Source organism: Talpa europaea (genome assembly GCF_964194135.1).
Source record: "Talpa europaea genome assembly, chromosome: 12".
Taxonomy (NCBI): Eukaryota; Metazoa; Chordata; class Mammalia; order Eulipotyphla; family Talpidae; genus Talpa; species Talpa europaea.
In genome coordinates this window covers 30,231,842-30,249,237 of record NC_140079.1, presented here as the reverse complement: position 1 = coordinate 30,249,237, position 17,396 = coordinate 30,231,842, and the positions used below count along the sequence as shown (strand labels likewise).

Genomic DNA, 17,396 nt, shown 5'->3' with positions numbered 1-17,396 from the left:
AAAGCCATTCCTAAGCAAATTCAGCAGACAATGGGAATAAGAAAGAGGGGTGTGTCTAGGATGTCTAGGATGACCCTGAAGCTCTAAAAAGAGCCTCAAGAGAATGGCTCTAAGAAAAGAGTTCAGACAATGAAGTTTAAAGTAGAGTCTGGTTTGGGCCTTGTTAAATATGAGATAGTCATGAGACATACATGAGAAATATCAGCAGGCAGCAGAGAATTAGATCTTGTATATGGGAAAGGTCAGAAACATAAATTGGGGAGTTATGGCCCAAAGGCTAAAGTCACTGGACTGGACTGAAATGGTTCTGGGTGTCTGTGAAGAACAAAAAAGATAAGACTGTACATATGGTAAAACCCTGAAAATATGAGCATTTGAAAGATCATAGAAGAGTTGCTACTTTTCTTTGAAATCTTCTGCCAAAACACTAGCCCAGATTAGCCAGTCCTGTTTCTGTGCTCTGTGATAATACTGCTCCTTTTTGTACCAGCAAATTCAATAAATATGCTAATTCAATAAAATTTTACTGAGTGTCTATTTTGTTCAAGGGCTGGGTAACCTCCATTGGGATCCAATAATATTCTATTCCTCCACTAGAGAGTATCACTTTCTACTATAATTTTTATGTGTTTCCACTAATTATGATATCTTTTAGCCAGAAATTATATAAATAAGGACTCCCAGTACTGTCCTGGGAATGCATACTCAATGAATGCATGCATGAAGTTTACATCTGTTCTCCTCAAGGTCATAATTGATTTGCAGTTAGCCATCCAGCAGACATTTTTGACACTGATATTTCATACTACTGGTTAATCCTGTCTTCTTTAAAATCTTTTCCTAGACACAAGTCTCTCTTGATTTATAATCTATTTCTATTTATGTATCTCCTTTATGGGCTGTACTTTCCTATCCCTCTTATTCCCTTTTAAATTTTGATGTCCCAAAAATGTATAGAATTATCTGTCCTTAATTACATGTACCAGAAGAAAGCTGCACACAATGGCTTCATTTATTATTTGGAAATGATGATTTCAAAAGCATTATCTTTAACTCAGAAATCCCCCTTTTTTTAATAGCTTCCTGTACTTACACAATTGGAAATCCCGTAAACTTTTCAAACATAGAATGTCCAAGCTGAGATCATCACCTTCTACTCCAAATCCTATTTCTCCCCTTCTACGAACTCAATACTTTATTATCCAGACAAAAATATGGGAGTTGGCTGAGATGTACTCCTTATCTCCAAAAAATGACTAATGACAACAAGTTGCCAGTTCTACCTTCTAAATATTCCATCTCTCTGTTTGCTTGGCTGCTATATTAGAGTTTTTAATCTCACCTGGGAGAATTTGATAGACTCCTAAGTAGTAGACTTCTTATTCTCAAGTACTCATTTGCAAACTATTTGTCAGTGAGTGTACTCTGATACAAATCTATGTCATGGTACTTTCTATCTTGAGATAAAAATAAGAAATCCTTAAAATGATTCCCACTCTAGCTGGGCATTAGAATCACTTAATGAACTTTCAAAGTACAGGTCCTCATACCCCATCTTAATGTTTACAACACTCCAGAAGTTATTATGATGTACTTAATTGGTGCATTGCCATTTGAGATTTACTTATAGAATAGGCATATTTTGTAAAATCCCTAGTCTTCTTTCCAATGCAACCACTCCCCTTTAGTCTCATGATTACAGAAACAATCTTCATACAACACAAGTTGTCCCCAAGCCACAAAGTGGTGCAAGTGGAGACACCACACTCAAGTTGACCAAACTCACTTCCCTTCAAAGAGAATTTGCAAATGAATAGAGAGGCATTTGATTTTTCTGGTGGTTGTATATGTATGATGTAATTTTGTGTGATGATCCACCTGTGTTTCACCATGAGAACTGGAAAAGTAGATAAGCTATTTTGCAAAATAAGGAAGATAAAGAGCCCATGAAGGGAGTTGCAGAACTGAGGTCCCTGATAGCATCCCCATTCTCCATGGCATCTGGAAACAAGATGGTAACTGTACACTTGTACCCCAAGAGCACATCCAACTTTCCCCAGCAAGTTTCTTTTCTTGCCTAACTGACACTGAGTAAGTGAAGTACATATGTCCAAAATCAAAGTTTAATAGACTGCAAGTGCTTCATGAATTGGACGTCTATCTTACCTGTTAACTGCCATCCCAAAACTTTATTCTCTTCCCAAATCTCTCTTCACATTTCCATTACACTTAATTATTTGTCAGGACTACTTGTACCTATTGTTTCTTGCTTATCATTGTGGGTATAAGTAACAACATGTAAAACATGTCTGGAATGTCCTTCCCCTTTATCTGAGCAATTAACTCTCTCATTCATGAATATTCATTTCAAGAACCACCTCTTCTGGAGATTCTTACCAGAACTTTTAAATCTAGAAAATGCATTTTTTTTTTTGCTGTGTTCAAAAACATCTCTGGTGCTTATATATGATATAGCTTTTGTCACCTGGCATTGATATACTTGGCTGATTGTTTTGTTTCCCCCATTAAATTCATGTAACTTTGGCATTCTATCATTTTTGCACAGAATAAACACAAAGATTGGTCTCAAGTAATGCCTATTAAATGAAGGACCAACCAAATTTAACTAATTAATCAGAAGTTGGCAAATGAAGAAATGGTCAGTAAAGTGATTATGACCTGTAGAGACTTAATCTGACTTCCAAACTATATTTGGATCTACTGATCTCAACTAAGAAACATAGATGCAATATTTTGCTTTCTATTTCAGGAAAAATAAAGCAGGTTAGATGGGAAACAGATCTTGCAGATCCTACTTCTAGAGCATCCCCAAGAGCATATAACTCATCTCTTCAGTAAGAAGTCCTGGGCAGCTGGAAAGGTATTGCATCGTCTCTGTAGTGCACACATGGTACTCAATGCATAACAAATATGAATTGAACTGAATGTGTCATCAGGTCCATTTATTGAGTGGTATTGGTTTTCCTTGCACTGAAGTCAATGATTTTACTCAGGTTAGGGAGTGTGTATATCACACATATAGAATATGATTTATCAGGTAACTGAATATATAGCCCCCTCTCACTCGAAAGCCAGACAAATACTCCAAATGAAATATTCTTTTTTTTTTTTTGAGTAGAGCATGCGTGTGGAAAATAGTTTATAGAGCTCAGTCCCTGCCTCACAGGAGATGAAAATGTGATCCTTTGCTAGCTCAGACAAAATCCTCCATGCTACATTAGGCTTGATAGCAAATTTTGTACTTGCAAGCTTTTATCACAACTGTATATCTGAAATCTTAATAATGCAGGAAGGTGGATTATGTTTCTGCTCTGTATTCAGGTTTACATCAACAGAATCAAAATGAATTCCTGATTTGAAACTCTTGAAACTCAGCAGTTTTAGCAGGATCTATAAAGCTATTTTGTTAAGGATTGAAGGAGTCTGACTTTATATACATGCATACATGTGTATGCGAGACCTGAGAATCTTATTAAAATCTGCTGAGATGATGTCCATATCCACTGATGGAGCAAATTACCTAGTTTCAGCATTGACCACCCTTCACAATGTGGCATATATAAATGAGCATTTAAAAACAAATTGTCTAGCATCCTACAGAAGGAGCATTTTCAATTTTCATTCTTGTTTCTTGTTTTATTATTATATATTTTTACATAATTGTTAATTTTTAAACAATATTTGCTTCCCCCAACCCCTTCAGGTGTAGTCCCCATAGAGTTTCCTTCACCAGTGCACCCTTGCACCATCACCTCAGTCCCCTGTGCTCCTCCCTCCCTCCCTCTGATCCCTCTCCCTCCGCCTCCCCTGAAGTGTGTTTCTAGTTTATAATTGTCCATTTTTGCTTTGTTGTGTTTTGTACTGTTATTATTCTTTTACACTGATGTCTTATTTGGTTCCCCTAAATTCCTGTTATAAGTGAAACCATCTGATATTTTTCTTTTTCCTTCTGGCTTATTTCACTGAGCATAAATCCTTCCAATTCCATCCACGTTGCTGCAAATGGCATGAGTTTATCTTTTTTGATTGTTTCTGACATCATACATACACTGACATACATAGCATAGCCATGAGGAGTATGAGAGTTAGATTTAGGTGAGAAAGAGTCTTAAGGGGCCTCCCTGGTGGTGCAAGGTTTTGCATACCAGCACTGTGAAGCTATCTGCAGCTACTGTAGTTTGAGTTTGATATCAAGACAGGGAGGTGACCCACATGGCACAGCAGACCTTTCCTGTCTTGCCCACTGCTCCCCTCAGCAGTGTATTTCAGTCAGTCTGCCTGTTCTGCTCCCAACTCTGTCTCTGCTAAATCCTTTTACCCCCACACCTCTGGCCTGTACCTCAGCTCTTGTATGCATAAATAAATACATCTTTAAAAAAAAGAGCTTTAAAATTCTGTTCAAATTTAACATTTTCCATTTACTAGCAATAAGACTGGAAAATATTTTTAAAAACAATTAGCCTTTGAGTTTTGGTCCGTAAACTGCAGTGAGTAAAAGTTATTTTGTCAAACTTATGGCTACTTTTGCAGATCAAAATCAGTATGAGATTGATTCTTCTACCCGGATCTTTACATTCCACCTATATGTGTGTGTGTGTGTGTGTCTGTGTGTGTATACATATACATATACATACATATACCAGTATGAAGGATGCTGCTCATTTGTTCCAGGTTTTGGCTTCTCTCAAAGAAAGGATTATGCATATCACCCCACTGACATCAATTTTGGCTATTTGACTTGTTTAAGTCAATGCAGTAAGAATAAAGATCTCATGTGTCACTAAAGAGTAGAAGCTTTTTTTAAAAAAAAAAGATTTACTTTATTTATTTATGCATACAAGAGATGGGGAGCAGGCCAAAGGTGCAGCAGGTGAGAGGATTCACCAGAACAGAGTGGGGAGCAGAACAGGCAGATTGACTGAAATACACTGCTGAGGGGAGCAACAGGCAAGACAGGCGAGGTCTGCTGCACTATGCATGTCAGTTCCCTGGCTGGGGATCGAACTCATGTTCCAGTGGCTGTGGATAGCTTCATAGTACTGAGACTTAACCCCACGTACCACCAGCTCCCCCCCATCACTAAAGAGTAGAAGTTTTAAGAAACATCATGCGGCCCTGTCATTCCTTTCCTTCCAGAGAGCAAAACTGCACATCCCAAATAAAACCTACTCCTTCAAACTTTGATGTCTATGAATTAAATGCATGTTCTTATGTGCATTTATAACAGATATATACAAACATACATACATGTATACATAGATGGATAGCTGGAGTGGGGGGGAGAGAGATGCAAGTCACTTTTGTTGGAAGCCACTGACATACTGGAGGCATTTGTTATCACAGGATAGCTTAGTTAAAGCTGACAAACACATGATAGCACTTTTTCTTAAATAGTTTTCACTTGAATGCCCCACTAAATTAGCTAATACTCTCTATTTTGGAAAAAAAAATACGGTAAGCTCATCATCATTATTAGACAAATACTTAGTACTTTACTGCTTTTCTGGTCCCACAAGTTAGGTGAATAATTACTAAGAATCAATTGCTTTAATGCCATGAATAACTGCTGTAATTTGATATTGTAATTTCATTCTATGAATAAAAAGTTAAATACTTTGGAAAGACTTGATAAGATAAAATCACTAAATAAATTGCTGCTGATTTTTTAAGTTAAATGATGAAATGTATATGAAAGTGTTTTATAAATTGCAAGTTGCTGTGTTGATATATTAGTTGATACTAATTTGTCAATTAGTATATTCTTAAGCAGTTACTTTTCTAAAAAATCATAATGCTAGAATATTGTAAAAGGGAATCAGTAGTGGCATATAGAGCAATGTAGTTAAGTGACTGACCATAGTACCAGTAAACTATTGCATATTAGTTAAAACAAACAAGAGAAATGATGTATAATATTCCGAGACCACAATGTCTAGATTTATAGGGTCAGGAATGTGATCTCTTTCTATTTTACTTAGTGTTGCTATATCTTATTTTGCTAATGTATCCACTTTCAGACTAAAATATGTTCATTAATATAGGCTTGGTGTTACGCTTTTGTCATTTAACTCTACATAAAATGGGGTGGGGGAGTCTTGTTAGAAGTCTTCTTTTCAGAGACCTTTTTGCTTAAGCTAAGCGACCCAGCTGCCTCTACCTGTCATCAATTCACCAGACCCAGAAAACCGTTAAAATGAAAACACTGTCCATGCAGTTATGCATGCCAATTTCTTTAGAGAATTCCTTTTTTTAAAGGATGAAACAACATTCATTTCCCTGACTTGGGGCAAAAACCCATTCTACCAAAAGGGGTGATGGTAAAACCTATAAACCTAGCTCACCCATCCGACCTGACACTCACATGGAATGATTTTACAAACCAAGCCACCGCTGATAGTCAACATGTTAACCAGCACACAGGAGTAGCTCCACCATCACTTATAAATGCCATTTCAAGATAGAAGAGAGCAGACAGCAAAGCCATATGCCAGGAAGCCCAACATACAACCACATAAGAAAACCAAATCTCCAGGGACAGTGGAATAGAGTTGAGTGCCCCCAGTACAATGGGTTATTTGCCAAGTGAGCTCACAGACAGTGAAGTATAGACAGGTGCTTAAGGGCAGACAGCACACTGGAGGCATCTGTTTCCACTGCTGAGCATACTGCCTGATATATAACCAGTGTTCAATAATTACCACCTAAGTGAAAGACAATGTCTGTTCAATTGATGGCCTGATTATCCCAGCAAATAAAGCAACACACTGGAGCATTTGGACTTTTCTTCAGACTCATCATAAAATAAGAAACAGCTGGACTATTTGATAGAAGCCTAAATTATACAAGTACTAGTTCCTGAATGGGTAGAGATTTTTATTACTTTCAAGATTTTTTCTTAATCTACTCCATCATTCAAGGTCTAGTTCAAATGTTAACCTCCTTAAAAAATTTTGCCTTAATCCTCAGCATTTTCATAGTATATTTCAGTATTAGGTAACATGACAAAGCTAATAGTTTCAAATTCTGCTTTGTAACCCATTTGTTTTACTGCAAAAACAATGTAATGGATCAAAAACAAATTAAGAGGTACGGAGGTAGAGAATGGATGGGATAAATTAAATAGGATAGAAAACATAAAATTCTTACAAAACTTCACACATAACATGTTAGTTTTGCATGACTGTGCGTGCTTATACACATATATGTCTGTACAACAGCATAATAAAATGTTTATTTCCATGGGTCATTATGAAGAAGTTAGTAAATCACTGGTATGGGTAAAAATGCCAGATCGATCTGATATTGTTTCTACAATATCAGTAGTAATTGCTAGTAATGTGACTTTGGAAGGATGGCCTTGTCTTTTTAGAGCATCAGCCTCCTCCTTGTACAAAGGGAGGTTTATCGCCTAATGTCACCTATTTTTCAATCTTCTGTACTTCACTTACAATAAATAAAATAATGTAAGAAAAGTTCATTTTGCACAATAGAGACTGAGCATTTAATTCTCTTTACTTTTTCCTTGTTTTTTTCTCTCAATTATCTCTGTAACCTTTCAGGTAATTAATATAATCTCTTTTTTTGTTTAATTATAGGGGCATATGTCAGATTTAGAATTTAACTATAGTATTTCACTTCTTTTTTTTAATTTAAAAAAAAATATTTATTTATATACACAAGCACTGGGTATAGTCAGAAGCGCGGGGAGGGTGAGAGAATTCACCAGAGCCAGAGTGGGGAGCAGAGCAGGCAGAAGGACCGAAGTACACTGCTGAGGGGAGCAGCGGGTGGCAGGAGAGGTCTGCTCCCCATGTGGGATCCTCCTACAGTGGTCGGGGAGCAGCTGGGGATCAAACCAGTGCTGCAGAGGCTGCGGGCAGCTTCACAGCCCAGCGCTCAACTGCTGCGCCACCAGGGGAGGCCCAGAATTTAACTTTCTTAATTAAGGGCAAGAGATATGAGTCATTTATTCTTTTTTAAAAAAAGAATTCATTTATTTATTTGTCTGTTTGTTCATTTATTTATTTATGCAAGCACTGGGTACAGTCAGAAGCACTGGAGGGTGAGAGAATTCACCAAGCCAGAGCGGGGAGCAGAACAGGCAGAGTGACAAAATACACTGCTGAGGGGAGCAGCAGGTGGCAGGAGAGGTCTGTGCGCCATGTGGGACCCTCGTCAGTTGCCGGGGATTGAACCGGCGCTGCACAGGTTGCGGGCAGCTTCACAGTCCAGCGCTCAACCGCTGCGCCACTGGGGAGGCCCCATTTATACTTTCAACATATATTAATTGATCCCCTTTTATAATCAGACACTATTCTAGGCCGTGGGCATAGAGCTATAAACAAAAACAATACAAAATCCTTGTCCTCATGAAGCTTTCATTCTAGATTAGTATGACAAGCATAAAAAGGAAATAAATGAGTAATATGCTGAGAGTGAGCATGTTAAGCAACACATAAAAGCAGTGCAATTTTACACAGAGTAGTTAGGAAAAGTCTCACTCTGTTGAAGTTATGTATATTTACTGGGTCATTTGTATATTAACTGTCTCATATACTCAAGACATAGTAAATGTTTAACTAGTTTATCAACTATGCAATAGAGTGCAATAGGGTAAAACAGAAATTGTGCTCTATCTCACACCATGTTCAAAAATAAACTAAAAAGGATGATTAAAGATTTGACATAAGGTGTGAAACTGTAAAACTCCCAGAAGATAATATAGTAGATAATCTCCTTGACGTTATTCTTGGCAATAACTTTTTCTTATTTTGGATGTGACACCAAAAATCGAAGGCAACAAAAGCATAAATAATTGTGATTAGATTATACTAAAAGCTTCTGCAGGGTCTCCCTGGTGGCACAAGGGGTTAGGCACTACACTATGAAGCAATCCGCCAGCTAGAGAGAAACCCACATGGCGCAGCAGACCTCTCCTGTCTCGCCCGCTGCTCCCCTCAACTGTGTGTTTCAGTCGGTCTGCCTGTTTTGTTCCCCACTTTGTCTCTGGTGAATCCTCTCACCCACCCCTGCCTCTCTGGCCTGTACCCCAGCTCTTGGATGGATGAATGGCAAGTCATATATCTAATAAAGGGCTAATATCTAAAATATACAAAGAACTCATGCAATGCAACAGCAAAAAATAAATTTCCCAGTTAAAATATGGACAAAGGAACTGAATAAAGTTTTTTTTCTTTTAAGAAGATATACAAATAGACAACAGGTACTTGAAAAGATGCTAAACATCAATAGTGACTAGGAACACATGGACCAAAACCACAGGGACATCATCTCACACTTGTTAGGGTGTCCATTACCAAGTAGACAAGAGATAACAAATTCTGGCAAGGATTATGAAAAGGGGGTCTCTGTATGCTGTTGGTTCAACTAATATAGAAAGGGTATATGACTTCTCAAGAAATTATGACAAGAACTACCTATGAACCAGCAATTCCACTTCTGGCTAAAATTTCAAGGAAATGAAATCAGTATCATGAAGACATATTTGTAATCCCACATTCTTTACAATAGTCAAGATTAGTATCTACATGCTAATCACATAATGCATTAAGAAAAGGACATCATCATGGGATATTACAGATAAATATTAACTTTTAAAAGAGGAAATTTACCATTTGCAGCAACATGGATGAAACTGGAGGGATTATGTTAAGGGACATAAACCAGGGAGAGAAAGCAAATACTGCCTGGTACCACTTTTATAGGGAATTTTAAAAAAAGTTATATAAATAGAGAGGAAAAAGTGATTGCTAGGGAATAAGGGATGGAGGAAGTAGGGAGAAGTTGATCAAATGTACAAACTTTATAAGATAATATAAATATAAGATAAAGTCTGAGCATGGGATGTATAACATAGTGACTGTACTTAATAGCTATGTATTAAATGATTGAAATTTACTAAGAAAATAGAACTTAATTGTCCTTATCAAACAAAAAGGGTCAATATATGAGGTAACACACATTAATAAACTTGATGGAAGGTATCCTTTCAAAGGTTATATGTATAGTCAAATCATTGTGGTTTACACATAAAATATCTTACAATTTTATTTGTTCAGTGCACCATAAAACTGGGGGGAAGTAACCAACTTAAATAAAATAAAATGAGTGGAGACTAAAAGAAACTAACATAAAAAAGTACAGAAATGGAATGGAACAAATATAGGTCCTTTATAATTCTGTTGTCTGCAATGTGATTTAAAATCTGGGGAAAATAAAATCAAAGTTTTGTGAAAACTGCATTTAAAGACAGTTATGTATAAAGAGGATGCAAAATCCAGCAAGCACATGCCTTTCATGAAGCATCTGCAATGCTCTTTTATGGGAATAGCCAGCATAGACATGCCCCCAGGGGCTGCATTTTTAGTGGCCAAAGAACATGTCAGGGTTGATGCTTCATCTTTGAAACAATTTCCAGTGGACCAGATGGGGTTCTTTGGAAAATTGCTTACGTTTCCTGAGATATGTTTCTAATTCAAAGAAAAATCAGACCCAAAGAGATTCAGCCTAGTTCAGTCCAAAACACGGTCAGATTTCAAAGGTCCCAATTTCTGAGGAAAGATAACCATGAATACTCATCCATTTATTCAGTGTTTATTATGTGCTTGTTGGCTACTTTGAGGGACTATCTAGAGTGAGAAGGGAGTAAAGAAAATTGACACTGATCAAGTAGTGATTATGCACCAAATCAGGAAGATAAGCCCTTCATATGCCCTCTGCAGTGAGAGAAATTGGTGACTGGTCACCAGATCTTGCTTTCTCTTCCTCTTGGGCATTTCACTAGATGCCATTTCCCAACCTCTCTTTTGTGACACCAAAACCAAGTTCTATCCATTGGAATGATGTGGAAGTGGCTTGCACAATTTCCCAGACCAGATCTTTTTAAAGCTCCTTCGTGTGCTTCTTTGTATCTCTCCTGCACCCAGCTAGAAACTGACACCATGTCCAACTTAGGAGCCACGTATTTAAAGGAGAAATATCTATAATACAGCATCCTTGAATGACCACAAGAGGCAGAGCTTCTAGCATGTTCCAGCCAATAGCCCCACACTGAACTCTTACCTCCTGAGAGACAGCTATTGTGAAGCCACCAACATTCGAGGGTTGTTTATTATTATAACTAGTGTTGAAATTGATAACAGGAGTAAAGTTTGGCATAACACAAAAATTTGTGTGAATTGCTTTGTAGGTGGGTAATAGATGTCAATGAAATTGAGTGGGCTAGAAGACTGGGGATCCCTGTTTTAAAATAGCAAAACATTTGGCAAGCTGTCATTTTTGATAACTTCTAAGGAAAACCAGTGCTTACTGAGTCTTCCATTATAGAAACAGATAAAGAATCAAAGTGTTTGTATTAATTACTGTTCTCTATTTATATTGGTAGTAACAAGAAAGAGATGATACACGTAGGAAAGAACACACTAGCTTTCAGTGAATATTAAAATGAAAGGGGAAAGAGAGAGACCTACCAGGTTTGGAAAAACCAAGTTAGTCTGGGGGCTTCCCTGGTGGTGCAAAGGATTAAGATGCAGCACTATGAAGCTAATCCCAGCCACCACATCAAGAGTTCGATCCCCGGCCAGGGAGGTGACACACATGGCACAGCAGACCTCTCCTGTCTCACCCTCTGTTCCCCTCAGCAGTGTATTTCAGTCAATCTGCATGTTCTCCTCCCCATTCTGTCTCTGACGAATCCTCTCACTCCCCATACCTCTGGCCTGTACCCCAGTTCTTGTATGCACATATAAATAAATCTTAAACAAAACACAAGTGAGTCTGGATCTGAAATACTAAGAAGATGGAAAATAGTTTTAAGCAGCATAGGGTCATGAAGAAAAATTGCTCAGAGGAGAAAGGACTCACCTTTGAGCCAATTCTCCAACCACTACTTTCCTCACCAAGTCCTTTCTTCTTGATAAATTCAATATAGCCACATAAGTTCAGAGGAACACAGGGGCCCAAAAGGAAGGAAAAATATAGGCTTGAGACTGCTATCCAGTTAGGCCTCTGATATTTTTCATGTGGCAAATGGACCTGCCTGAAAACAAATAGAGCAGAAGCTTATAGCACTTTTGCAGGAATTGTGAAGCCAAAGAAACTGTGGGTTTACTTTAAAAGAGCCTGTGATTGTAAAACAACTGCCAAGCAGCCAAATGCACTAGCAGAAAATGAGCCCATACATCATTCAGCCCCCATGGAGGATATGCTCAGCAATGGCCACTTTAGATGTGCTCATGGAGGAGACTGAACAAAGAGCAACTACCCAGTGGGTGAAATTTGCAGGGAACAACAGGAAAGAAATTTCCTCCCAGAACTGCAGAACTGGAGTCAATGTAAGGAAGGCCGGACTGTCTCCATCAGACAGGACAAAAGTGTTGCAGATACCATGGACCAGTGTCTGCTTTGTCTCTGATTCTTCTTTTTTCCACGTCCCCAAATTTCCAAATATTTCATTGTGAAAATACTGTTCGTCATCCCATTAGAAAGCATTTTGGACATGGACATGGATTGGACTGGAAAGTGTGGTGCTAAGTAAAGTAAGTCAGAAGAAAGACAAATAGTGGATGATTTCACTCATATATGGAATATGGAGAAACTAAACAAAAGTTCAGACAGAACCAAACAGGTACTAGAGCCAGAAGTCTGACTGTGGAATTGAGGCTATAAGACACAGAGGTGGGGGTGCCACGAGGAGCAGACACAAAGGAGTATCTTGGGGGCTGAGGGTACCTTAGTGTTGGGTGTGGTGTGTTGAGATGACATGCCTCTGAGGTGTGAACATACCCCTTTGATTCATGTACAGTGTGGTAAACAAGTTACTTCAATAAAAAAAATAAATAAAGGATGTTGGAATAAGGGCTGGCAATCTTTTAAGTTACAGGTCACTTTTCTGTGTAAAGTCATGTCTACTCATGAAGAAAAAAAGTAAATAGCAACAGGCTAGTTTTTTTAATATGTGCCATTCTCACTGGTGTGAGAAGGTATCTCATGGTAGTTTTGATTTGCATTTCCCTGATTACAAGTGATGTTGAACATTTTTTCATATGTCTGTTGGCCATTTGCATTTCCTCTTCAGAGAAGTTTCTTTTTAGCTCTTCTGCCCATTTTTTGACTGGATTATTTTCTTTGTTGTTGCTGAGTCTCATCAGCTCTTTGCAGATTTTTGTGATCAGTCCTTTATCATTAGTGTTGGGTGCAAAAATGTTCTCCCAGTTGGTGGGGTTTCTCTTTGTTTTTGTTATTGTCTCTTTTGCTGTGCAGAAGCTCTTGTGGAGAAAAAGGAACTCTTCTGCACTGTTGGTGGGAGTGCAAACTGGTCCAACCACTATGGAGAGCTGTGTGGAGATTTCTGGACCTACTAAACATAGAGCTTCCATATGATCCAGCAATTCCACTCCTAGGTATTTACCCAAAGGACACAGAAACATCAATTCCAAAGAGCACCTGCACCCCTATGTTTATAGCAGCACTATTTACAATAGCTAAGCTTTGGAAACAGCCCAAATGCCCAAAAATAGATGACTGGATCAAGAAGATGTGGTACATATATACCATGGAATATTACTCAGCATTCAAAAAAGATAAACACATGCAATTTGCAGCAACATGGATGGCGCTGGAAGGGATCATGCTCAGCGAAATAAGCCAAAAAGAAAAAGAAAAATACCGGATGGTCTCACTCATAGCAGGAATCTAGAAAACTTAAATAAGGGACCAGGAAAATGAATATAAGAAAGTGAAAATCAAAATCAACAAAAAACTATGAACCAGAGACACTTTTTGGGGGGTGGGGGGTGGGAGGGGAAGGATTGGGGTCAGAATGGGGCATTTGCAATTGTATGGGGGAATATAAAAATAAAATTTAATATTAAAAAAAATACCAACAGGCAATTTTTTTTTTAATGAACTACCTCCATTTTTTTTTTTTAATTTTCTTACACCATTGTTCACTTTTGTAAAGTAATTGGTCACTGAAGCTGCTTCAGAGTCTTATAATTCACACCAGGTAATCTCTGACTGGAGGCCATGGCTGCATTGAATTTTGATATGACGAACTTGGGACTGTGTGTTTTCTGAAAATGTGAAGAAGGGTGCAAATGGCTAACAGGAGAAAATATCCTGACTATGATCCCTCACACTATAGCAAAATCCATTTCCTATTTTTTTTTTTCCTGGCATTAGGCTCTAGTCTTGCTTCTCAGTCTCTGTAGTCAGGTAGACCAAGAGACTGCAATTTAATTTTAGCCAAAGGAATGTGAGAAGAAATATGTGCCATCATGACCCCAAACAACCCCACATATGTGCTCCTCTGAGCTCTTTTCTCTTCCTCTGGTTGCAAGGTGGTGCTCAGAGGTGGCCACGGATGCCATGTGTTCAGATGGCACAGCCCTCGTTAGCCAGGGCCCCACTGACTGCGAAAAGCAGCATGTCTCTCCTCACCAATGTTCAGAAACATTTGTTTCAGAAGATCATGTGAACAAGAAAAACTTTAAATTGAAGTAGCACTGCATTATGACACATGCTCTCTGGGGATATATTGTTGAGAATGAACACTTGTAAAGACAACGTTAATATCACCACTAAAAGTCCAAGTCAGGGGCCTCCCTGGTGGCCTAATGGTTAAGTCTCAGTGCTACCACCTTGAAGGTCTGAGTTCGATCCCCAGCCAGGAAGCTAACCCACATGGCGTAGCAGACCTCTCCTGTCTCTCCCACCACTCCCCTCAGCAGTGTATTTCAGTCAGTCTTCTGAACTGTTCTGCTCCCTGCTTTGTCTCTGGTGAATCCTCTCATCTGCTTGCATCCCAGTTCTTTTATGCAAAATTAAACAAAATCTTTAAAAATAAATAAGAGTCCATGTCAGTGAGATTTTTAAGTAGTAAAGGTAGTCTTATATGCTCCATATGACAGAGATGAGAAATGAATCTTGGAGAACTTAACTTACAGAACTTAGGGAGGTGAGGGCTGATAGACACTGGGCCCAGGTCTATGTGCCCCCAGCTCTAGCATTTCCTTTTGCAGAACCACACTCCCATCCAGCAACTGAAGATACGGCCTCAGTCGTTAAGAAAGGGCTATGCTGGACCAGTGAGAAGCCAAGTGACTTTTCCCCACCTTCAGATTTAAAGTAGATTTATTTTTGTCCCTAGTTTAGGTCTTAGATTTCCTTCCAAGTGGCATGTCTGAATTTTGTTTTTTCGTTGAATAGCTAAGGAAGCAGTTAGGACTCATAGTGAAGAAAGAGAATCTGGGTGTGCCCAGCAAGCTAATGAAAGGACCTCCTCCACTAAACTGCTGATTCCATGGGGATTCTTTAGGTAAATGAAAACCATAAGCTATTTGATCCTGAAAGTTTTTCTACAGAAAGGCAAGATCAGATTCTTTCTTTGTGTTAAATCTTGCCTTGATTAAATTGGCTTTTTTTTTCTTAGTGAGTTTCCAAAGCACAGAGTTACTAACAAGAAAAGGTTTTAATAGGGTCCTAGATTTTAAAGCCATGGGCCATGTAGGCCTGAGTCCTTTATGATGCATAATGAATAAAATAACCCAAATCACTGCTTTTAAAATCATCTGTCTAGAAATTATAATAATTTCCTTTTTTATTTTACTCTCCCTTCCTCTCATTTTATAGTTCCCCAATGTGGCTTGTTTTAAAGAGCATCTATCAGAGAAGCAGAAACTGTGGTTTATAGAGACAATCAGCCCAGCCAGAAGATCCTCTCAGGGCAGATCCTGGGGCAGTACCCAAGCTGTTCTTCAATTGGGGAAGCAGTTGCATCTGCTCCATTTCCCCATCAGACCCCCCAAGCCACTCCTCTTTCCCTCTGTTCTTGCAATAACTGTTCCTTCCCACCATCTAGCTCATTTTTATTTTTGTTGCTGCCTCTCCTTTCTCTTTACACTGTCTTTTTACAGGGTCTTGTCTTAACTATTTTAACAAAGAAATTCCATGCTACTGAGGATTGCAAATTCTTAAACAATCAGGGCAAACTCTAGAAGCCAAATAAACAAATATAAAGCCCACTCCCCGCTGCGTGAGGCAAGTGGTACCGAGTGTCCCCTACTTCAGTGTTTGTTCAGAGATATTTGACCTGTTTTGGCAGCTGGGCAGTCCCTGACATCATTTCAAACTTTAATTTTGGGTTTTCTTTCCTTCTCCTTTCCAGGGCCCTAGAGCACATGCAGGTTGATATGAAATGAACTGGGACTGTTTTCAAATCCTATACTAGCATAGAAACCTTGGCTATTCTAACAAGGGAGAAAATTCAAAAACGATGCGTGTTCCCTGTAGTTTTTTTCTTGCCACAGAGACACTGCAGAGGTGCCAGGGAACACAGGGTGAGCAGAACATTTCCATAAAAGTGTTTTATTTTCATCGCTTACTAGTTTCATACCAATGAATCACCTCATGGTGAAGGAAATAGTGCCTGCAGAGATTCATCAAGACCACTCCAGTCCAGGATTGGAGAGATAGTGCGGGAAATGACTGCAGGGGGGCCCCAGATGTACTCACATAGTTACCAAAAAGCTATGTGGTCAACCAGAATCATGCTGAGCTTCTTAGGCTAAAACCTGGTTGCCAACTGAAAACCAAAGCACCTGGAACGCCATCAACACACTTCATTCTCTCTTCTCCAGTCCTCGGCAGGTCCCCCTTTTTTTGAAAATGCAGTGCAAATGCACTCTATGTCTATATAGAATTCTGTGAAATTTGAATAATTATCCAATTTTAAAATATTTTTTTTGAAATTCTATGAGTAAGTCATACTAAACAACTAGGCAATTTAGAGGGGATCAATAGAGATAATCTAAGCAAGTTTCCTGATTTTTAATTAAAATTTACCTTTTAAAGGAGGTGTTTGACAAACAGACATTGGTTATAGATACCAGGACTGATGAAGCTCCACCACCAGCCAGGCTAACTTGACTTGACAATTAAATCTAGCATCCTTGGGGTTGTATTGGGACATAATTAACTTTGTTCTGGATTTGGCAGACATCACTTACCAAAAGCCGATACTGTCTGAGGTCTGGCTATCAACCCAGTAAAAATTACCAATCCCTGTTTCTTTTTTCTTTTTAAACACACACACACACATACACATATACACGCATACACACATACATACATACATATATATATATATATACATGCATACATACATACATATACATATTTATTTATTTTTATGTAGAAGAGCTAGGGTATAGATGAGTGATGCAGGGGTGAAAGGATTCACCAGAGACAGAGTAGAGAGTAGAACAGGTAGACTGACTGGAAAACACTGCTAAGGGGATTAGTAGGCTGACAGGAGAGGTCTGCAGCACCATATGTGGGTTAGCTCCCTGGCTGGG

At 38.6% G+C, this 17,396-nt stretch overlaps 1 protein-coding gene across 5 annotated transcripts in view; it reads right to left on the bottom strand.

Moving 5' to 3' along the window:
• The window catches only part of NTM (neurotrimin), a gene marked incomplete at its 3' end in the record, with an annotated part of 955,850 nt that overhangs the window by 333,614 nt on the left and 604,840 nt on the right, over window positions 1–17,396 (bottom strand). The gene's annotated exons all lie outside the window — the stretch shown is intronic.